At 43.9% G+C, this 18,323-nt stretch overlaps 2 pseudogenes across 3 annotated transcripts in view; one reads left to right on the forward strand and one right to left on the reverse strand.

Annotated features, from left to right (window-relative positions):
* The window catches only part of LOC311524477 (heparan sulfate glucosamine 3-O-sulfotransferase 1 pseudogene), a 106,904-nt pseudogene that overhangs the window by 36,010 nt on the left and 52,571 nt on the right, over positions 1-18,323 (forward strand). The window lies entirely within an intron of this gene.
* On the reverse strand, positions 15,808-16,939 carry LOC311523314 (cyclin-I pseudogene; annotated as a pseudogene). The gene has a single exon. The product of its transcript is annotated as a cyclin-I pseudogene (transcript).

Genomic DNA, 18,323 nt, shown 5'->3' on the forward strand with positions numbered 1-18,323 from the left:
AGGAGACACCCGGTAAGGGTGGACCCTAATTGGGTGAGCATTACCTGTGTCAATGGAGTGGTATGCCCGTTCAGTCAGTCCTGGGGTGGCTGAGAACGTTGGTGCGTAGCTAGTGCACAGCTCCTGGATCTGCTGTCGCTGCATACGCCCAAGGGTCATGGAGAGGTTCACCTCTTCCACACCACCAGCACATTTCCCTTCGTAGTAGACACCTTCAGGCCACTCAGCGTCGTCTCCTCCCTGGGCTGTAAACTGACAAACCTTTAATTCTCTGGAATAAAAGGGCTTTAGAGAATTAATATGATACACCTTAGGCTTTCGGTTGGAGGTGGGGAATGCTATGAGATAATTAACAGCTCCCAGGCGCTCCTGGACCACGAATGGCCCTTCCCACGATGCTTCCATTTTATGGGCCTGGAGCGCCTTTAAGACCATGACCTGGTCTCCTACTTTGAAGGAACGCTCTCTGGCATGTTTATCATACCAGGCTTTTTGCTCTTTTTGAGCATCCTGTAAGTTTTCTCTAGCAAGGGCTAAAGAGGTTCGGAGGGTGTTTTGTAGGTTGGTTACAAAGTCCAGAATGTTAGTTCCTGGAGACGGTGTAAATCCCTCCCATTGCTGCTTCACCAACTGCAATGGCCCCTTAACCTCACGGCCATATACAAGTTCAAATGGGGAAAACCCTAAACTGGGATGTGGTACAGCTCTGTAGGCAAAAAGCAACTGCTGCAATACTAGGTCCCAATCACTGGAGTGCTCATTTACGAATTTACGTATCATGGCCCCCAAAGTTCCATTAAACTTCTCCACCATGCCATTTGTTTGATGGTGGTAAGGAGTGGCAACCAAGTGATTTACCCCATGAGCTTCCCAAAGGTTTTTCATAGTTCCTGCCAGGAAATTAGTCCCTGCATCTGTGAGGATGTCGGAGGGCCAACCTACCCTGGCAAAAATGTCTGCTAGTGCCTGACACACACTTTTAGCCCTGGTGTTGCTTAGAGCTACTGCTTCCGGCCATCGGGTGGCAAAATCCATGAAAGTCAGTATGTACTGCTTTCCTCTGGGTGTCTTTTTCGGAAAAGGACCCAGAATATCCACAGCTACTCGCTGAAATGGAACTTCAATGATGGGGAGTGGTTGTAGAGGGGCTTTGACCTGGTCTTGGGGTTTTCCCACTCTTTGGCACACCTCACAAGACTGGACATAGGTAGACACATCCTTGCCCATTCCCTCCCAGTGGAATGATCCCCCCAAACGGTCTTTGGTCCTGTTCACCCCAGCATGGCCACTAGGGTGATCATGGGCTAAGCTCAAGAGCTTGGCCCGGTATTTAGTTGGAACTACCAACTGTCTCTGAGGATGCCAGTCTTCCTGGTGTCCACCAGAAAGAGTTTCCTTGTATAAAAGTCATCTTTCTACAACCAACCTGGATCGATTAGAAGAGCTGAGAGGCGGTGGGTTGCTCCGTGCCACCGTCCAAGCTCTCTGGAGGCTTTCATCTGCTTCCTGTTCAGTCTGGAACTGTTCCCTTGATGCTGGAGACATCAGTTCCTCATGGGATTGTGGACCTAGGCTTGGTCCCTCTGGAAGCGATATAGGGGATGGAGCTGTTTCTGTTGACTGTGAACCGCTCTCCGCTGGTGCACTATGTTGGGATTCAGGCTCCGGCTGAGCCTCTTGTGTAGGGTTATCGGCTGCTGCCAGTTCAGGTTCGGTGGGGCCCTCTGGTGTTGAGGTTGCAAGTACTGGATTCAGTGCTGGCACGGGGTCTGGTGTTGGTTGTTTGGCTGGTTCCGGTTCTGGGACTGGTTCCGTCTGGGTCTCTGGGACTGGATCCACTACTGCTGTTGCAGACATTGGCCTGGGGTCTGGGTCCATCACCTCTGACCGGGCCCTGATAGAAGTTTCCGGAACAGAGCTAGGCCCCACGGCTTGTTTAGCCTGGCTGCGGGTGACCGTTCCCACCCTCTTGGCCTGCTTCACGTGATTGGCCAAGTCTTCCCCCAACAGCATGGGGATGGGATAATCATCATAGACTGCAAAAGTCCACATTCCTGACCAGCCCTTGTACTGGACAGGCAACTTGGCTGTAGGCAAATTGAAAGAGTTGGACTTGAAGGGTTGAATCGTCACTTGGATCTCTGGGTTGATTAAACTGGGGTCCACTAAGGAAGCATGGATAGCTGACACTTGTGCTCCGGTGTCCCTCCACGCGGTGACCTTCTTCCCGCCCACACTCACAGTTTCCCTCCGCTCCAAGGGTATCTGGGAGGTATCTGGGCCTGTGGACCTCTGGTGTGATTCCGGTGCAATGAACTGTAATCTGTTGGGGTTCTTGGGGCAGTTGGCCTTTACATGCCCCAGCTCGTTACATTTAAAACATTGTCCAGCTGACGGGTCACCGGGGCGAGGTGGGTTGCTGGAGAACGGGGTGGTGGGACGATAAGGGGTCTGGAGGGTTCTTTGGGAGGTAGGTGGGGCTTTGGGCAGCCCCCGGTAATAGGGTGTGGTCTGGGGTGGTCCCTTCTGGTCTCCGCTCCAACTGCGACCAGTTTTCTTCTTCTCTGCCACCTCCACCCATCTGGCTCCAATCTCTCCTGCCTCGATTACAGTTTTGGGTTTCCCATCTAGGATGTATCTTTCTATTTCCTCAGGAACACCCTCTAAGAATTGTTCCATTTGCATTAGGAAGGGCAAATTTACTGGAGATTCAACACTTGCTCCTGATATCCAGGCATCCCAATGTTTCACAATGTGGTAGGCATGTCGGGTAAATGACATGTCTGGTTTCCATCTTAGGGCTCGGAACCTCCGACGAGACTGCTCGGGTGTTATCCCCATTCTGACTCTCGCCTTGGATTTAAACAGTTCATACTTGTTCATATGTTCTTTAGGCATTTCAGCTGCCACCTCAGCTAAGGGTCCACTGAGCTGCGGCCTCAGCTCTACCATGTATTGGTCAGTAGAGATGTTGTACCCAAGGCAGGCCCTTTCGAAGTTTTCTAAGAAGGCCTCAGTATCATCACCTGCCTTGTAGGTGGGGAACTTTCTGGGATGGGAAGTGGTACCTGGAGAAGGATTGCTAGGGTTTGTTGGTATATTCTGCTGGGCCTTTATCCTCTCCATCTCCTCCACATGCTTCCTTGCCTCCATTTCCCTCTTGTGGGCAGCCTCCTGTACCTCCTTCTCCAGCCGCATGAGTTCTATCTGTCTTTCATGTTCCCTTTGTTTTTCCTCAGCCTGAAATTTGGCTAATTCCAGCTGTAGTCGAGCCGAGGATTTGGCCATTCTAACCTCTCTGTTTTTAACTAACTTTACACCCGAGGTTTAGAAATAAACAAACAAAACTTGGCTGTAAAATTTTGCTGTGCTGGAATAGAATACCTATTCTCTGATAGTGATTGTCAGCCTACAGAAAAAGACAATTCCCTTGTCTCTGCTCTGGGCCCAAATTAAAGCAAAAAACCTCCAACTACTTGGAAACCTGCTTACCCAGCCCAAAGGAAAAAAAAAATTCTTTTCAAACCTGTGCTCCTTGTAAAACAAAAAAAAATCAAAATCCTAAAAAAAACCCTGCCACTTTTGTCTCCAGGCAAATGGGTAGAGCACACACCCCCTATTTACTTTTAGGAAGAAAAGAAAAAAAAAACCTCTGGGTTGGAAGACTGTGAATTTCCCTGCAGGAGTTAAGTACCCTGCCTCCAGGCAAAGAAAACCTGCAATTCACAAGATAATCCCCTTTTGTCTCTGCTTGGCCACAAAGCAGAGAGAAACCAAGCTGCTTTCAGTTTCAAAGCTGCTTCTGGACTTCCTAAAAATTCCTTTTTAAAATCTGTATTTCTAGTTCAAAAAATCTCAACTGGATCTCAAAATGATTTCAGGTTAATCCCACCACTGTGCCACCATGTCACGGTTCCTCCCCCACTCTGAACTCTAGGGTACAGATGTGGGGACCTGCATGAAAAACCTCCTAAGCTTATCTTTACCAGCTTAGGTCAAAACTTCCCCAAGGTACAAAATTTTACACCTTGGACTGGCCGCTACCACCACCAAACTAATACTGGTTACTGGGGAAGAGCTGTTTGGACGCGTCCTTCCCCCCAAAATACTTCCCAAAACCTTGCACCCCACTTCCTGGACAAGGTTTGGTAAAAAGCCTCACCAATTTGCCTAGGTGACTACAGACCCAGACCCTTGGATCTTAAGAACAATGAACAATCCTCCCAACACTTGCACCCCCCCTTTCCTGGGAAATGTTGGATAAAAAGCCTCACCAATTTGCATAGGTGACCACAGACCCAAACCCTTGGATCTGAGAACAATGAAAAAGCATTCAGTGTTTTACAAGAAGACTTTTAATAAAAAATAGAAGTAAATAGAAATAAAGAAATCCCCCCTGTAAAATCAGGATGGTAGATATCTTACAGGGTAATTAGATTCAAAAACATAGAGAACCCCTCTAGGCAAAACCTTAAGTTACAAAAAAGATACACAGACAGAAATAGTTATTCTATTCAGCACAATTCTTTTCTCAGCCATTTAAAGAAATCATAATCTAACACATACCTAGCTAGATTACTTACTAAAAGTTCTAAGACTCCATTCCTGGTCTATCCCTGGCCAAGACGACTACAGACAGACACAGACCCTTTGTTTCTCTCCCTCCTCCCAGCTTTTGAAAGTATCTTGTCTCCTCATTGGTCATTTTGGTCAGGTGCCAGCGAGGTTACCTTTAGCTTCTTAACCCTTTACAGGTGAGAGGAGCTTTCCCCTGGCCAGGAGGGATTTCAAAGGGGTTTACCCTTCCCTTTATATTTATGACAGGATGACTTGAGGTGCCCCTTCCTCCTCTGACGTCAAAATGGAAGTTGGTAGTTCGGGCTGTTTGCAAGGCTCCTGGATTGTTTTGATTTGTCGGATGGGATACCCTTATTGAATCCCAGCTGAAGGAAAAAATCTCTTACACAGCAGGGTAAGAACAAGGTGGCAGTCCTGACTCATTTGTAAATTATCAGCACAGACCAGGTTCTTCAAAGTACTTGGGATGTCCCCAAGTTCCCTGGACATCCTCAGTTTGGTCAGTTATGACTTCCTTGGCCAAAATTCCATTGAGAAGATGAAGTGGAGCAACAGCTCTCAATCTAAAGCAAGGATATAGGAAGCAGTCTACTCTCAAGCATAGGAAAAAAGAACAAAAACTCATAGTTACTAGCTCCAAGGAGCATCCACTGCATCTTCCTGAGGTAGGAGAAAGTCATCTCCACAGAGCCCTGTCAGAGAGAAGCAGTTTTCAGTTTCAGGCTTCCATATTACCTATTTAGCCATCACAGCCTTTCAAGGCACACTTTCTTGCAGACAGGCTTGGAGCCTCATTCTGTTACCAAAAATGAGTCATGGGATAGTTATGAGAGGCTCCATTAAGCATAAACAAACTAGATCTCTTTTCAGTCAGGAAAGTTCACAACTTCTTGATATCTCAGGACACAAAGATGTTAGCACTCTACTCTTTTATTCGCTGTAGGAGGGAGGGAATCAGACTGGCTGACAATCTGATTGTAAAGAAGCATCCCTCAGATCAGAGTCTTCCACAGACTATCTGTAGGGATCCCCATAAGAGAGAGAGTTGTTTAATTTCTTTAAAAAACAACAATCCTAAAAAGAAAACCTAAAAAAATTTCTGAGATTCCTGTGCAAAACGGTTGTAGCGAGAGATGTCTTCTCAAGCCACTGAGCATGCCCTCAATGCCTGAGTATCACTTCTCCCCTTGGGCAGGTGTTAGCAAATGTAATCAAGAGTCATTCAGCGTGAAGCCTTCTGATCTTACCCCAGTTCCTGTCAAGTCATGGTTCAGCTCAGTTCTACAATTATTGATAGATTTCTGCATAGTCTTGAGCAAAACTAGGCATCACTACCCAGATGCAGGGGGAAAACTCTGCATTGAAGGATTTTCTGATGATAGCACGTATGCTATTGGGGATTCCTTACAAAATACAGGGTTTTGAGAACAAAATGTCAGACTCCTTTAAATTTGCAAAATATGCCTCCAGTATATCATTCAGTGGGGTTTATAGGGACTTTGTTTTGTGGGCATAGTCAAAGCCAGGCAATAAAAAATTCCCTTTCAGAAGTTAAGCTTATAATCCTTGATTACTTGGCAAGCAAGGTGGCAGATGGTTAATCTACTGCCACCATTAAGAATTATATCTCTGCTCTGGCTTTTGTTTTCCTTTAGGGTGAAAAGGACCAGACAATTTGGAATGCTAGTCAGATCTCCCTCCCTATCCAAAATAATGTAATGCCCAGTATGAATAAGCGTGTTTGTAGGCACTAAAGAAAACAATAATATCTGTTTGCAGATTTCATCATCTAGATCAGGGTCAAATCACAATTTCCACCAAATAAGTAGCATATACTTCACAATCCTGTACAAAATGGAGCCAGTTACGCTGAAAGGACCAGAGATTAAATAATTTTTTTTCAAAAAGTGCCTAAATGACATTGTCTTGAAAGTCAGTGGGACTTGAAAGAGACAAGATGGATAAGCAATCACTTTACATCTAACCTGTTGGTCCTCATCTTTAAAGGAAACCTGCACAACACTTTCAAAAGACAAGCCTGGGAGCATTCGTAACTTTGCTAGACACTAAAAATCATGGACTGATTCGCGACACTGGATTTATGGCTTATTACAACAATCTATAACTAATAATACCCCACCTCTCTCCTTCCTTTCTCCTCTATGACTGGGTGGATAAGGGGCCATCTTTCCTTGAATGGTCCCTCAAAATATGTGTTAACTACTTATGCTAAACAGTCTGTTCCACCTTGGTTTTAAGCTGTGACACTCTGAGTATATTTCCCAGACCTGAAGAAGAGCTCTGTGTAAGCTCGAAAGCTTGTCTCTCTCCCCAACAGAAGTTGGTCCAATAAAAGATATTGCCTCACCCACCTTGTCTCTCTAATATCCTGGGACCAACAGCGACAACAAAGGGACCCCAGAGTCATTTAACTAAAATGTTACTGTTGGCCTCCAACAAGTATAATATAACTGCTAAACTGGCTTTTCTCTTAGCCTTACTTGGGTCCACCAGGGTATGTGAACTGCCTCTACTAAAAACAAGTAATCCCTAGCTAAAGAAAAATCTGGTAGAGTACAAACACTTCATCTCTGGGAGAACTAAAAAAATCAGCAAAATTGTAACCCTGCTTTGCTTTGTCTTGTCATAGATGATCAGATAGAGTCTGTGTTCCCTTGTATCTTCAGAAATACATTGATCTGAGCTGTGAGTGCAGCCTGAAGTGTATATACAGTAATTCCACATGTGAAACACGGGGTTAGACCTGTGCATCTGTGGTACTAGAAAGTGGTATCTCCCATCAGTGGAAAAATAGGATCACTTCCTGAGGTATAAAAATAGACGACATTTTTCATTTTTAGCAGCAGTTGTTTAGGACAAGGTAAGTTTCCATTATTCTTTTCTTACCCGAGAGGCATGAATCCAATGTGACAGTCCTATCTTAATAAGACACAATATGATGGCGCTTGCTGAACATTTGCTTTGGGACTTGACATTTCAAATCCTTATTTCCCTTGTAGTCAGATGTGTTGACTGAGGCAACACCGTTTACCTCAATGTTGTTATACAGGTACATCATGACTAGATCTGGTCTGTTGTATCTGACAGTGTCCCTGATCTGTCATTTTCTTACATGCATCTGGTTCATAATTGGCTATGAGTGAACTTTTAGCCCTCACCCAATATCTTAAAGGGCTAAGAGTAAAATTTTCTAGTGTCTCAGTGACTTAGCACCCTGAGTCCCATTTTTCACAAGCACATCTGTCACTTAGAGTCTGTGTTCCGCTGACAGTCAATGGGACTTAGGCTCCTAAATCCCATACACATTTTAGAAAATTTTACTCTAGGTGATTGCCTTTCAGAGAAATATATCTTTCCCTTCTAATTAACCAAATTACTGTTGTAACAATCAAATTTAATCTTTTTCTACTATTAGTTTGTTATGCATTTGCCCCAGTTTTAGACAACTAAAACAGATGAGTGAACATTTTTTTTTTTCTGGTTCTTGTACAGTATCAAAATGGTGTCATGTTTGGATAGCACATGTTACTGGGAATGTTTCTTCTGTTCCCTTTCCCCACTTTAAAAATAAAATTATTTCACTTTTTTCTTTTTTAATTATAGGGTCCCTTTATCTCTTAAATTTTGTTTTTACAAAAATAGCTTAGACTTTTTAGTCTAAGCTATTTTAATTTAAAATTTTACATCTTCAAGCTAATCATTTGGACATAATGTGCTCCATTAACATTGGCTATGCTCACTGGAATGCCTCCTTTTCTACAGAAAGCCAACTGACACATTCTCTATAGATTTGGTTTTTTTAATCTGCTCCTCCGTTTTTTTCCGATTAACATTTTGGTATTCTGGGTTTTGCTTCAGGAAGCATCTTACCAGTACTGTATTAGCAAGTTGCTAACAAAAAACAAAACAGAGAATGCAATCTATTTGTTAAAATGAACATCAGGAAGGAGTATGTAGAGACATAGGCATAAGGATACTTACAGCTGTATACTGTATCTGTTGTGTCTCTGCAGATGTGCTTGAGTTTAACAAGTTGGAGGGTGCTATATTATGTATAACTCTAATATACTTCCCTTTTCCCCCCCTGCATCTCCCTGCAGAGGGTTGGACTAGATGACCTTCTGGGGTCCCTTCCAACCCTGATATTCTATGATTCTATGATCTCTGCCTACTTCTCTGCTGAAGCACAGGCCAGAGCTCAGTTTTTACAGGATTTAAGTGTAAAAAAAAAAAAAAAAATATGAAGGGTTAAAGCACCAAGAGAGCATGCCACACAATTTCTGAAGGAATAACATTTAATATAGATAAACATCCGCAACCAGGATTTTGAATACTTATGGCATAATAGTTGTGAAAAATGCTCACAACTACTAGTGTTTTCCCCAGGGAGACAATGTGGGTGAGGTAATATCTTTTATTGGACCAACTTCTCTTGGGGAGAGAGACAAGCTTTCGAGATTACACAGAGCTTTTCTTCAGGACTGGGAAATGAAGGGCTTGTCTACACTACCGTTTAAGTTGATGTAACTTATGTTGCTCAGGGATGTGAAAAAACCACCCCCCTGAGCAATGTAAGTTACATTGACTTAAAGCACTGTCTAAACTGCGCTGTTGGCAGCAGATGCTCTCCCGCCAACATAGCTTCTGCCTCTCATTGAGGTGAAGTAATTACGTTGATGGGAGAGTGCTCTCCGGTTGACATAGCGCGTCTTCACCAGACGCGCTACATCGGCACAGCTGCATCAACGCAGCTACGCTGATGTAGTACGGTAGTAAAGGCAAGCCCTGAGTGTCACAGCTAAGTACGAGGTGAAACAGATTGTTTAGCATAAGTAGCTGACATGTTTCATGGGACCATTCAAGTGAAGTGGTCTGTTAACAGTCATAGGGAGGAAAGGAAGAGAGTGGGAGAGGAAAAAGCAGCGGGGAGGTGAGGGGGGGAGGAGCTGTTGTTGAGACCCACATGACTATAATAACACTGCAAACAGTGTTTTCCCTACACAGATTTCTCCACTTTGTTGCTGTTGTATGCATTTTCAGTGCAAGGTATTCCGTGGTATATACCCATGCTTAGACGCTCCCCGTGAGTCTTCTCAGGATATGTCTCTGCTACAAACGCTACCATGGCACAACCCCAGCGCTTCAGCTGTGCTGCGATAGTGTTGGCACTTGGTCTTGTGACAGAAGGGGTTCTTCCACCGCTGTAGTCCCTCAAGAGGGGGTAGCTAGGTTGATGTCAGTCTACTTGTCTAGTGGTGTCTACACCAGGGCCTACATTGCCTTAACTATGTCTCTGAGGGAAGTACATTTTTCACACTTTTGAGTGGCATGGTTAGATCAACCTACGTTTTAGGTGTAGACCAGGCCTCGAACACTGCAGTGTGGCATGAGGTGACGTGTCACCTGGACTCCACAAAGCCAGAGAAAATAGCAGCCCCACAGTTACTCTTCAAATTCTACAGAATCTCTTCAACAAAAGCAGTCTGAATAGCCTCACAGCAAGCAGCAGTTTTAGTCCCAGAGCCAATAGCTGGCTGTATCCTCAGGTTCCAGTGAGATAGGGAGCCTGCAGTGTGGATCCAGAGGCACAGGCTGTGGGACGTAGTCCTAATAGCAGACATGTCTTAGTCCTGTATTTGTTCAGCCCCTGAGTCCACAGGACTGTCTTCAGCTCTTCCTATTTGTAACCTTTATCCTAATGAGCTCCAGTTGGCTCAGTTCTCTGATGGTGGGTGTGTGGAACCTGCTAGACTGCTTGCCCTTAAAGGAAATCCTCTGCACTGCTTCAGAGACAGCTACTGAACAAAGCTGTAACTACCTCATTCAGATACCTCTGGGTCCTTCTAAGCGCCCTACCCTCCTTTCCTCTCTGCATCTGTGCAGAGACAAGATGATTAATTAAAAATCCATGTCTTCTCCCAACTGCATTTCTCCCCTCTTTAGAGTAAAGAAAATCAATCTGTGCAGTACTACAAGAATGTGAGTTACATGAGCAGATGGTGTTGAAAACTGACATGACATATTGAGATCCATTACTGTGATAACGAGTCCTGTGCTCCTTGCTAGTGACTAACGTAGACATTGATAGAGACTCGTTTGAAATGAAGAGCTCTGGCAGTAACTGTGACAGCCAATAATCCTTACCTGCTATTCATCCAAGTAAAGAACAGGAAAAAATGCAAGTTTCCTGGGGTGACCTTTTGAAAAGCTAAAATATAGTACGTGTTAAGAGGGGTTTTTTTGGTGATAACTCCAGAATTTAAGTATCTATGCAAGAGAAATCTTGCTGCTAGAAGACTTCAGATAAACTTTCAAGCAAACCTGGTGATTTGTTGCCTTGCATTAAAAACATCAGAGTATCACCTATTTTTCTCTAATTTTCACCTAGTATATATTAAAATCTCATCAGGTATTTTCATATTTTTATCACTTATTTATAAAGATTTATTTATCACTTAATTACAGGCCTTTTGTGCTGACCTGTTTACCCTGTGCTGCTTATATTAATTATATGATTTGAATGATGACATTCAAAGGCAGTAGCATTCATAAACCCAAGCAAATGAGTAATTTTGATTACAAAGTTTTGCTTCTAAAATGATTCACTAATATTAAGGATGGTAAAGGATAAGATTTAGGTCAATAAACCTAATAGCTAGACTCTAGATAGTACATAGCAATTTTATTTATATATACATCCATACTTAAAAGCTTTCAAATTAAATTATAGTATCCTAGATAAAGCTAGATGAATGTATCACTTCTGGATTACAGTAACTTATTTTGTGAAGGTTCAGTGTAGGATAAGGTAGGAAAATATAACTTTTTGACATGAAATTATAAAAAACTTACCTGATTGTATATGCTCATCCGGACCGGCTCTGGGCACCAGCAAAGCAAGCACATGTTTGGTACGGCACAATTTCAGGGGCGGCATTCCGGCCACCCTTTTTTTTTTTTTTTTTTTGCTTGGGGAGGCAAAAAACCTAGAGTTGGCCCTGATGCTTGTTTCTTGGTTTCCATGTACTCTCAAGTTATCTTTTTGTCTCATCTAGCCTGTAATTATGTATACGGTTATTGCTAGGGTGTGAAAGTGTTCTTGAGAGACTTAGCTAGAATCCCACACAGAAAACCAGGCACAACTGTAAGGATACACTAACTCACAACTGTAACTCTGGTAGACAGACAAGGTGGGGTGAGGTAATATCTTTTATTGGACCAACATCTGTTGGTGAAAGAGATAAGCTTGAAAGAGACTAACAGTAGTTGGTCTCACTCACCTGGTGTCTCTCATCGTCTGGGACCAAAATTGCATATGATTCTCTTGTAATTTTGAAACCTTACAAAATATACGTATCTGTATACTGTATCAATGATAGATGGGTTATCCCTAATACAGTAATCTATAAGGTTAGCAATTTTTTATTTTAAATTTAAAGACTTTTTAATTCAGTACAATGATATGAATAGTGTATACAACAAGTGTCTTGTTAAAAGCTGCTCTGAGAAATCTCTGATGTTTTAACCTCTTCTCATAACTTTGATCTCTGAAACTAACGAATATTAACAATTGTTTTCTGAATTTCTTGCTGCTTTATAATTCTTCCCAAGCAGAAGTATCAAAGGCTGAAAGGAAATCAGTATTCATATAACCTTATGAAAATACTGTTAGTTTCATTGCAGAATACTAAATGTACCATCCATTATGAAGCTATGCTTGTGAAACAGAACTTAATAGACAGCACAAAAAATCAGTTCAAATAATACAAAGGACCTAAGCCAAACCTGCAAAAGCACTGAATTTCCAAATGGAAGTCTGAACTCCAATCTATCTATAGTATTTTGCCAAAGTCTCTCAACAGCGAGTTTTTTTCCATGCTTTCCTCCCCAACTTGCCTTTCACTCCAACCAGAAAATATTCACAATGTTCATGGATAATTTTTGCAATATTAGACCTCAGTCCTGGAATAGATGCGGGTGGAAGATTCCTGTGTCTACATGGAGCCCTACTGTGTGGGTGCCGGATTTGGGCCTTCATGCTACTGCACTTCTGCACAATTTTGCTAAATTCTCAGTTTGCAAATAATGCACCAGGTATCCTTTATAAATATAGTTTGTCTTTAGTGGGGGCCCTGCGTGGTTTTTATTATTATTCATATTTATTACAGTAGTGCCTCCGGCCCAATCAAGAATGGGGCCTTATTGTGCTAGGCACTGTACAGAGTAGTTGACACTCCCTGACCTGAAGAGCTTACAGTCTATTTGACAAGACTGACACAGTGGGGGAAGGGATAGAATGCAAAGCAGAGTGAACAATGTGGTGGCAGCAAACATATTAGTTGCACAGTTTTTTGGGGGTGGGTTTAGTTAGGAAGGGATCAGCTATATGGAAAAAACAGAAGGGAACAGGGTAGGGGAGAACAAGGTAACAAAGCCAGGTGTAGAGTGAAGCAGATGTGAAGAGACAATGAGGGAGGGGGACAGTTGGATGGCACAGGAATTCATCTGCATTCAGCTTACCGCGTGAGTAAGTCTTAATAGTGCAAAATTTCTCCATGAACATTGCAATATTTTTTATTATGTATTTGAAGAAGAGGGTGGATTGGAGGCATGATAAATCCCACCTTCTGCTTTAAGACTCCTGTAACACCTGGGTGAATTAGAGTAGGGTGTGGGGAGGTCTGACATTGTTGAATCTAAATATACAAAATGAAGACGGGCAAATACTGCAAACCCCCCCCCCCCAAAACTGTGATTTGCTGAAATTTTTAAATGATGTGCTTCTTTTGTGCTCCTTGCCTCTTGTGTGTTCACTTTCTGTGAATTACTCCACATAGTAGGCACTACTCTAATAGTGGTCTCATTTCTCTCCTGCTTCTTTGCTCCACAGGGGAGGGAAGAGAGCTTGAGCAAGGGAGGATTCTGTGTCGGTTCTGTTCTACCCCAACCTGACCCACCCCTTACATCGTGTGGGAGGTGGTAGCTGGTGAAGGAGACACCTCTACTGGGATTACACCTACAGAATACTTCTCCCTCTGCAAAGCGAATTCTCCACTGGCCCTTAATGGCCAAAATCCAACCCCTTTGCACCCCTGGATCACACTAGAGAATCTGGTCCAGTGCATGTTGACAGGGTTAGAAAGAGAGAGGTGTTTCGCTTCATTACAAATAGATTGTACCTTATGCTGATAGAAGGTTGCAATTTTCTGAAAACATAGATGTGGAGTAGAAATGTAATTCCATGACTAAATAGCCTCTCCAAAGACCATAGTGATTGAGAACTTGACAGAGACTGTTTCTGCATTTACTGCAGGTAATGAATCTGATGTTTAAAGAAAACATCTTTATTTACAGGCACACAACTACACGTGCTTCTCTCTTCTAACACAGCAGTAGACAAATTTTTCACTTTTTGAATGCTTCTAGGAATATTTTATAGGCAAATAAATACCAACGGTGTACAGTGACTTCACTGTGGGTGGGAAAGTGGCAAATAAACATTAAGCTTGGCGATAAGTATTGAAGATGAACTGTGCACAGTAAAAAATACTTTTCGATAAAGATCTTGTCCATCTAAATATATTCAATAGCTGTGTCCACTTAACTGCTCTAAAATAGCCCACATTGCACAGCTGGTGCCTTAGTAAGGAAAGTTCTTGGTAGTTGGACCTGGATCACATGGGAATTAGACAATCTGAAAATTGTAAAGGCGCCTGCATCTCCTCTTTCAAAGGAAGTAAAAGTGCAGAAAGAAAAGAGTACATGCTTTTGATTTCAGTGTTTCTCTTGCTATTCCTGCAAATAGCTCTGCTTTTAAATTTAGTTTTATGTTATAAATTTCTCATTTTAAGTGAAAATCACTTCTATGCCAAGAACTGGATACCACTCAAGTCCTCACCAATAGGTGCAATTTTGTGCTCTCAGATGAAATTTGCCTTTTATGTGTCAGTTTTAAAAACAAAGGTACATAAAAACTATGAAAACTGCAGTTCATAGATGGCTTTCCTGTGGTCTTCCTGTTATATATTTTTTGCTTGTTTTCTATAGAGCCCACAATGTGCTAGGCACTGTACAAATATTAAAAGTGACAGACCCTTTTGCAAAGAACTCACTGTCTGTATGTTCTTTCTTCATTCTGTGTGAGTGTAGTATTTATTACACATGTGAAAAACTAGTGTTTATGCAAAATTGCTATAAAACTTGCCACCTTATATTAATATTTGTCCATGGTATAGTGTAGATTGGTCTTTTCAGAACAACTCTCTGAAATGCCCAAAGATAGAATGTGTAGCTTGACATACCATTCAGGGAAGTTCCCATTAAGCCTATCACCCCAAATACTTTAATGAGGGAATTATCCCAGCCATGTCGAGATATGAGTGACTCCCCAGGATTGCAAACATGCAGTAGTGCCACTGGGACATGGGTCTTTAAATAGGGGAGGGTTAAATTAGACAGTGAAGTGGAGCTGTACCCAGGTTTCAGGGTCACCTTGCCTTGACCCGAACTCTGCGTTCCAGACACTTCTGCTTGCAGGTAGTGGAAGAATGGACTTAGCCAATGGGGTGAGAGGGCCTGTGCACAGGGGCCCCAGAAAAATGGGTGTCCCTGTGCCCTGATGCTGTTACCTGGCATAAACACTAGGGGGGTAAGCCCCAGGGCCTAGACCCCTTCTGCGGCCCTAGGACTGGAGGACCTCTAGCTTCCTGCTGGGCCTCAGGTTGGAGGAGCTCTCACTCTCCACTGCAGCCATGGTGACAGGACAAAGCTTCTCTGGTCTGGGGCCACAGTGGGGGAGTGTGGGCAGAAAGGAGCAAACAGGTTGCAGGCCACAGTGGGGGGGATGGAATGGGGCGGGAATGTGAGTGGAACAGGGGCGGGGCTGCGGGGGGAAGGGGCTGAACAGGTTGCGGCCATGGGCAGGGCTGCAGGCAGAAGGGGCAGGAATCCAGGTAGAAGGGATGGGGAGGGGCCCCACACTTGCTCTGGCCCAGGGCCTCACAAAACCTTAATCTGTCTCTGGATGAGCCCTACTCTCTCCTTTCCTCTCTAAAAATATCTACCCACATCACATTTGAGGACACTCAGTGCAGCTCAACTATAGAGGGCACTACTTGAATAGAAGGGAACTTCTTCTGCCACAGAAGTCCAGAAGTAAAGGGGGCCTCCAGATCCAAAACTTTCTCTTCATGTGCAGATGACACCATTCCTAGTGCAGCCACTTCAGAACAAATCTTGGGATAGGACAACATGATGTTTGATTAGAGAAGAACAAAGACTAAAGTCCTTGGAGAATTCTAGCCCTGGGACAGAGGAGGGGTTGAATCTGAATGCTCCTCTGTTACAGGTCACAAGGGTACGCTTGAGGGGACTGTAGACGTATACAGAATTGGGTGGCAGAGCAGACTGCAGAGTGGAAAGGTGACGGGCCACAAGCTCCCGACAGTGGATCAGCTGGGAGCTGTCCATCTGTGCTTTCTGGAGCAATTCAATGATGAGCGAGAGCCAATCAGGAATCAGCTTTTCCAGTTCCAGACTGATGATGGCCAGTGCCAGCATGGAGCCCTTGAACTGCAGCAGCTGGTAACAGGCCATACAATGCAGTAACTGCTTGGTGAGAACAGCCACATGCTGAGATGGGTTCATCTTGGGCAGGACGGTCAGTAACTGAGGCCTGGTTGACACAGCAACTGCATGGAAAATGTGAAGGAAATCCAGTGGCGTAGCCATGTGAAGATCCCAGTACAGTTTATCCAGAATAATCTTTTCCATTCTGCGAATTTCAGCTGGAGAACAGCCGCAAAAACTGTCTCTGGCCAACACCTTCAGTACTGGAACCCTCTCATCTTCCTCAACGGTTTTGGCAGCAAGGAAGAAGCAGCTGATCGCAATACAATTCAAGTATTTTGGACGGGCCTTTACCGTGGCTAAAAACCGGTCCAAGAGACTGACGGCCAGGGCGAGTGTTTCTGGATAAAGGTGGAACTGGTACTTGAGTTTGGCCAGCCACTGAATCACCTCATCCCACTGCGCTGGAGAAATGGCTACATCCTGATTGGGCTGAATTTTGGGCATATGCACTTTCCACATCTGAGCTTCTCTAGAGATTGCTGTCTCCAAGAGGAGAGACAATCTCTGGCTCTCCAGGGACCCCGAAAACTTCATGATAATCCTTGGATCCGCCTACCACCCAACTGGATGCAGCTACCTCCCCCGCGGAGCTGTCGGGTTCCCGGTCGGGGCGGGCCAGCCTCCGGCCCATCAGAACCCCATGCCGGCGGTGCGGGCGCTGCACGCGGCTAGTTTCCCGCCCGGGCCATCTCGGCGGCGGCCGGCAGCGGCGGCGCGGGGCTCACGTCTCCATGGCGGGCGGCTCGCTGTGTGGGGTGAGCGGGAGGGGAGCCCGGCCGGCCGGCCCGCCTGCTGCTGCCGCTGCCGCCGCCGCCGCCCCCGGCGTGCGACACGCGTCGTGCTGGGGAGGGGTGGGAACAAGGCGGGGAGTGACTAAAGAAAAAACAGGAAAATGGGGTGTGATTTTGTGACGGGGAAGAGGATAACAAATAGCTGAAAATAAAGGGTAAGAGCACAGAAGAGGAGAAGCAGAGACAGACAATCTATATTGTAAGAAATATTTGTCAGTGGTGGGCATGAAAATAGTGCTTCCAGAAAAGCCAATTAAGGTATTGTGAAATGGCTGGTCTAGGGAAAAGTAGGTTGGGGGGGATTTAAAAATTACTGTGGTGAAAAGTAAGGGTAACATAATTAAAGTTAAAGCTGTGCAAACCTGTTTGTGTTATCTCTATGTTGGTTGTGAGTTTCAGTGGTTTGTTTTGGGTCAGAACTGAATTCACAGGCTCTAAGGTTTCAACCAGGTTTTCCAATACCCTAATCGGATTGCAAACCCATAGGCAAGGCTGGTGGTAGAGGAGTTTGCTTTACTCATGTGGGTTTGCTAGAAGTGGGAATAGGTCTCAGCTTTGATTCAGACAGGAAAGTCTGGTGTTAGTGAAAACTAGCTTCCTCCGTGATTTTATTATGCAAGTCAAAATTTAATAATGACAGTTCCTGCTTAACTGGGAGAATTAAAGAAAGTTTTTATGTTCTAGGCAACTACTTGTTACATTTTGGTAGATCCTCCTCCAAACTGGGATCAGTTATAATGCATTCCTCCCTATATCTGTCCTATTATTTTTGAGAAATCAAATTAAAATGGCTTCTGCTGAGTGGACCTTCTTGTTCCTATGGGGCAGTCTTTTTGGCAGACCGGGATACTGAAGGAATACCATGTGCTATTCCTGAAGATGTGTGCTTTAGCACAAAATTCACCAAATCCAACACAGTCAAAAGTCCAGCAGTTCACAGATAGATAATCAGACACTGCAAGCAGTTTCACAAAAAGCTCTGGATAATTTTGTGGGCTAAAACAAATGTTCTACAGCCTTATTTTTAGGCCTTCAATGATTGTAAGTCAAATATTTAGCATAGTAATATTAGAAATGCTTCCAACATGAATTTAAATTTCAGACTTTTTCAGGGGGCTCCCAAAACCCTCCATTCCACACCTACCTCTGGGACTTGAACTTCCAAAAAATTCAGATCTTCCACTGATGTCTCTTCTTTCCCCCTCTCCTGAGTAAATAAACAATGTTTATTACTCCCTTTCCCTGATGATAGTGTGTGTGAACTGACTCCTATCAACAAATGAACTCTAGGGCAAACTTTTC

Source organism: Lepidochelys olivacea (genome assembly GCF_965140295.1).
Source record: "Lepidochelys olivacea isolate rLepOli2 genome assembly, chromosome: 7".
Classification (NCBI taxonomy): domain Eukaryota; kingdom Metazoa; phylum Chordata; order Testudines; family Cheloniidae; genus Lepidochelys; species Lepidochelys olivacea.